At 38.4% G+C, this 6,143-nt stretch overlaps 1 pseudogene across 1 annotated transcript; it reads left to right on the top strand.

Moving 5' to 3' along the window:
- Positions 1-5,054: 5,054 nt before the first annotated feature.
- LOC309963084 (exosome complex component RRP43-like) lies at positions 5,055-5,884 on the top strand (annotated as a pseudogene). The gene has a single exon. The product of its transcript is annotated as an exosome complex component RRP43-like (transcript).
- The last annotated feature ends 259 nt before the right edge of the window (positions 5,885-6,143 follow it).

The raw sequence follows: 6,143 nt of genomic DNA, 5'->3' as shown, positions 1-6,143 counted from the left end.
GAACCTCCCATGAAAGGTACCCATGTACAGTCAATGTGGTTTTCCATACTGCAGCCAGAATATCCCTTTCAAAATACAAATTCTGGCCATACTGTTCCCTTTTCCCCCCTCTCCTGATTAAAATGCCTGTGGTTTCCCATTGCCTTTAGTGTGAAAGCTCAAATTTCAACACATAGCCTGATCTCTGCCTGCTTTTTGTATTTCACCTTCTTCATTGCCACACTGGGTCTTCCCTCCGTGGAGTGTTCCTCCCTTTTCCTTTTTCCCGTCCCACAGCTTCCTTCATGCAAGAACACCTGCTGTTCTTTTAGATCTCAGTTCAGTCCTGACTGCAGGCAGGAAGTAGTTCCTGACCTTCCTAATTAGGCAATAGTCTCCTAGCACCTTCTTCTCCTTTAAAGCACTTATACTGTGGCAGTTTCATAGTTATCTCTGTAATCCTTTGCAGAATGCTGTCCCCTCTAGAATGCAGGCTCTGTATGTAGGGGTCTCTCTCACTGTCATGCACGCACACTTGTGCACGTGTGTGCGCACGCACACACAAACCCCACAGGCACTTTTCTCACCTTTAGAGCTTTAGTTTCTAGAACAGTGTCAGCCCCAGAATAGAATCTCAAATACTTACTTGAAGTAATAAATGGTATCCAGACTGAGTTCCAATGTGAATTTTATATCAGTTTGTTTTCCTTAAGATTATATGAACCTACATCAACTAGATTTTGTTCAAAGGATATATAGAGATAAGCGGAAGATGGCGGTATATGCATTTAATTCACCCACAAAAATAAAGGAATATTTCCTAATATAAATCAAAAATTGGTTTTTCTATCCCAGTCTTAATCAATACTTTTAAAGTTAGATTTTTAAAATTCCATCATAAATGCAGATATTCCTAGTACCACATATTGAGGCTAAGAATATACTCAACTTTATTTAATGAGATTTGGTCATATTCCAGCCAAAACAAATGTTCTCTCCTTCCACCACACAGAAGACATAATGCATGGATCTTAGAAATCCGTCACAAATGTCAATATGAATACCTGAACTTCATATCTTTGGGAAAAGGCCAAATCTCTCTAACAGCTTCTGGTTTCAACATTCTTCACTCGCCCTTAAGAGCAAGAAAGGTAGACACGTGTTTGGAAGACTTAGCGACATTATTTACTTTCTATTTAAATGTACAGTACAATGGTCACTAGATGCCAGAAGCCATGATTATCGAAGACTGAAGTTCTGGCTTTTGCACACTTACAGAACTGGAGGAGGAAAAGTGAGGGAAGAGAGGTGAAGAGGAAAGAAGGGAAATTTTTAAAAAGAAGGTAATGAACAACACGGAAGAGATTTTAATCCATTAGCAGCATCCTGATGATAACATTTGACAAGGCTCCACTCCAAAGATCAAGACCTATCTCCCGAGGAAGGGAAAGAATGCTGGATACTGAGAATCTTTTATTTTCACAGAGCCCATCCACAAGTGACACTTCCTTTCAGTTTATGATGAGGGTTGCAGTTGTGCTCCTGAAATGATCATACTCTTATAAGCATCAAATCAAAAGAAAGAAATACAGGGAGGAGGAAAACACACCTTATTTTTTTAAAAATCCACATACACCTAAAATACATACCTCAAAAAACATAGCTTTCTTCCTAGCTTTTGTTTTTCAAAATTTCAAAGGCAGGACAAATGCCCGTAACAATAGGGAAGAGTTAGAAAAACTACAATATAAATATGTATTTTGTGGTCTCTGCTAAAACCTGCATTTGAAGTTATACTTCATGGTGGCTGCTTTAGAAATGTCAATGCCAGGACAAACTCAAACTTTCCATAATTTGATCTGTTGCCCAAGACTGATGTGGCACTCGTGTAACTGTTTTATTTCTCTTTTAGAAAACTATTGCTGATTGCTTCTACAATTTAAAGAATTCCGAATATGAATGAATATTTAGTACACTTTTGAGTGATCAGTGCAAAAAAATATGCAGGAATTTAAAACAAACAAATGGCCTTTTCCCAACACTGAGAAGAAGCCTCTGGAGTTATCCTTAACATATAAACATCAGTAGAAATATCTAGGAAAGTTACTGCTCTTTTTCTCCTTAAGCTGAAGTGAAGATATTCAGTAACCATTTTAAAAATACCAAAGCATGTTAACTGACTTCCTCTACCAATTAAATTTATTAGCTAATTGCTCAGTGTTCCACCCAATGTTTTTCTAGGACATGAGCTTTCAACTAAACCAAGGAACTATTAAAAAGAAAAGTGAAAATATGACAGTAAGTACTTAGTAAGTACTTAATATAGGTCGACTAGCTACAGTTTTATCTAATGTGTGTTCAATACGTATTTAATGTGTTTTCAAAGTTGCGTTTTACATTATTTAATGAAGCTATACCTGGATGACTAAACTGATATTTACCTTGAGATGAAAGTCCAAATTAGACCCACAGTAAAGGTGTGTAAACAGCATCATTGATGCCACATGATCTACAGGAAACACACCTCTCTTCTTTTGCTGCTGTCTGTCATTTTGAGTCTAATTACACAGATTTTCCACAGATTAGTAGTCACACACACACACACACACACACACAATCTTTAGGAAGCTTGCAGTCTATTTTAAAGGAATCAATGACTAGAGTGGAAATATTTTCCTCTGTGAATCTACATGTCCTATATAGTTGGAAGTAGATATTTATTCTAGTTTTCAGTTCCCAGAATTGACTTACTTTCCTTGTAGGGGTAAAAATACATGGTTTAGTGGCTTCTGCATGCACACACACACACCACACACACTTCTGTCACTTACAAGAGAGATACTCTCTGGAGCCTGGAATTCTCCCTTCAGCAACGTACATTTAACCTCCATTTAGGTCAATGAGAACTACAGGCAGGTACGAGGGCCTGGGGAGTAGGAATTTTTAGCAGGTAATTGTTACTGAAACAGAGTGTAGAGAGCACCTCACAGAAGAATCAGAGGTGAATTCACCTTAAATCTTTGCTTTGAGCCAAGAATAACCTAAAACCTAACGTATTCTTTCAAAAAATCTTACTTTATAATACTCAGAACAAAATAAGTTTCCATGAGTCCTCTGTTTCTCATTTCAACCCAGTATACTTTGTACTGTTACATTCAAGAAAAAAATAAATAAATTAACTACTGTAGGCCAATCAATTTGTTGGAAATTCTCCATTAATCTAGAAAAGTACTTTCTCTCAATACATATGTTCAAAGCACACTCAGATCAAGTGGTTTAAAAAGAACTCTACATTTCTGGATCTCACCTAATTTTGCATTAAAAATGTAATAAATTTGCAAAATCAGGGAGTAAAGAAAAGTCTTACTAAACATTGGTTACAACCAGTAGTTTCCAGAGCTAGTTATGGATAAAATAAACCGAGTAAGGCCCTTTCTGAGGGAATGGTGGGGCATGTCACAAAATAGTAACAAGAATTGCTTAGGTATTTCATTTATCATTTTATTTATTCAGTTATTCAACAATATTTATTGAGTACTTACTGTGTTTCAGGCAATGTACAAGGTGCTAGGGATAGAGTGATGAGCAAAATGATGTCTTCGCTGAGCTTAGATTTTAGCAGAAGAGACAAGTATTAAATAAATATGGCACAAATAGTTGTGGAGGGATGATATTTTGAAATGTTAACTCATATTCTCTATGTAGTTTCATGGGGCTTTTGGACCTTCCTGATTTAATTAACACCTTCTACAATTTCTACCTCTAGGAAAGGATGCCACAACTTAAATAAATAAATAAATAAATAAAACAAACAAGTCTTAGCTTGGTCCTCAGGAAGAAGCAGGAAAATAAAACTCAGGTAATAGAAAATGTATGAATTAATGAATTAGGACCACAATTGTACTCTATGCTGAGAGTACATTTCTGGGAGGATCATACTTTGAAAGCTAAGAAAGACTTCCAGCTCCCTGCTTCCTCTTCCATCTGGTCAGGCTGCAAATGAGGAAAGAACAGAAATCCTAGACTGGGTTGGGAATCCAGTGTGGAGAGACCATTGCCCCCTCCATGTGGAGTCTGAGATGCTGGCAGAGTGCAGGCTGCAAGGTGAGTTGAGGCAGGTGGACCTGAGTTGGTTCAGAGAGCTTTTTGCATCTCACGACAGAATAGTTCCCTTGTGCCAAAAAGATGGCAAAGGGCCTCTCAGAGATTCCTGTGTCCCAGTGGACCACGGGCCTAGAAATCTTTTGCTCAGGGATCCAAGAGGTTCTTGGGAAAGAAGGAAGACAGAGAAAGCCACCAGACCTGAATGAGTTCGGCAGGTAGGACTCAAGATGTCTCTGTGAACTGGGCATTGAAGCCCAGGTCACCAGACAACTCAGAGGTTCTCCTCCTGGCCGTGACCCCGATCCTCAGGGCCCTTGTCTGAAGCCTTGGTTCTGTGTAAGCCCCTTGGGACTTAGATGCAATTCTGCTAAAGATTATTGTTGCCCCACATTCCCTCCCCTCGTGCATCCTTCTCCCCACCCACCTGGAGTCAGCCAATGACACTGGGACATGGGCCTTTTTCTTTTCTTGGGGACCCACCCATTCTAAACTCTCAATGTTTATTTTCCAACTTTCTTCATGCCCCCAGCCCATGGAAGTTTTATCTAATGAGCAAGAGGACATCTTGATTCTTTACTTATTGGGTAGTTTTCCAAATATTTTGCCCATGCCTTCAGTTCTTTTGACTTTCCCCAAAGAGCAGGATCTTGAAACCCAAAAGCTAAGACTTTACTTATTTTCACTTTGCATTTTGATGTGTTATCTCTTCCCTGAATTTTCTGGAAAGGACCAAAGGGTTCAAAGAAAGGGGAAAGTATCAGTTAATTTTTTAACACTTTAACCCTCCTAATTTTTTATATACAGTGTAATAAGCCATGAATAAAATTGCAGAATTAATGGAGAGTTTAAAATACGGTGAAGCAAACTCAGTGTATGAAAGAATTGTAAGGAATGAGAAAAGGAACAGAAAAAGAAAATAAACAAAGTGTGTATTTTTGTTCAAATATGTGTGTTGGACCCGCGGGTGGAAGATGGCATCTGGGTTCAAAACTGTGGAACCTCTGGAGTATTACAGGAGATTTTTGAAAGTGAACTGCCGTCCTGATGGAAAAGAACTTGGTGAATTGAGAACCACAACTGTCAGTGTAGGTTCAATTGGTACTGCAGATGGTTCTTCTGTAGTGAAGCTGGGAAATACTACAGTAATTTGTGGAATTAAAGTGGAATTTGGAGCACCACCAACAGATGCCCCTGATAAAGGATATGTTGTTCCTAATTTGGATCTATCACCTCTGTGTTCCTGGAGATTTCGGTCTGGACCTCCTGGAGAAGAGGTCCAAGTGGCCAGCCAGCTCATTACAGGTATCATTGAAAATTCACAGATAATTCAGCAAGAGGACTTATGTATCTCTCCAGGAAAGCTTGCTTGGGTACTATACTGTGATCTCATTTGCCTCAACCATGATGGAAACATTTTGGATGCTTGTACCTTTGCTTTGTTAGCAGCTTTAAAAAATGTACAGTGGCCTGAAGTTACTATAAGTGAAGAAACTGCTGTAGCAGAAGTTCATTTAAAGAAGAGAAGTTAGTTGAGTATTAGGACTCATCAGTTGCAATTTCCTTTGCTGTGTTTGATGACACTCTGCTTATAGTTGACCCTACTGAAAAGGAGGAACATCTGGCAACTGCAACCTTAACAGTAGTAATGGACGAGGAAGGCAAGCTATGTTGTCTTCACAAACCAGGTGGAAGTGGACTGACTGGAACTAAACTTCAAGACTGTATGAGCCAAGCAGTTATAAGACACAAAGAAGTAAAAAAACTGATGGATGAAGTATTTGAGGGTATGAAACCCAAATAAACAACCACCACGTTTTCAAAACAGATTTGTAAAAGCTGTATTTGTTACACTGTGCACAAACCTTTTATACTAAAATAAATATCAAACTACATTCTTCTGAAAAAAACAAAAAAGTGTGTGTTGGTGAGGTCTGCATGCTTTGATATGACATTGAATAAATAGAATTGGTAGTATACACCATGATGTTATTTGAGATAGATCTTAGTGTTTGAAGAAAGACATGAAAAAAATCATGGAAGTGCTCTGTTGTGACATCAGA

This window comes from Leucopleurus acutus (assembly GCF_964270905.1).
Source record: "Leucopleurus acutus genome assembly, chromosome: 6".
Taxonomy (NCBI): Eukaryota; Metazoa; Chordata; class Mammalia; order Artiodactyla; family Delphinidae; genus Leucopleurus; species Leucopleurus acutus.
Note: the sequence above shows the minus strand (reverse complement) of the source record. Positions and strands in the feature narration are given on the sequence as shown.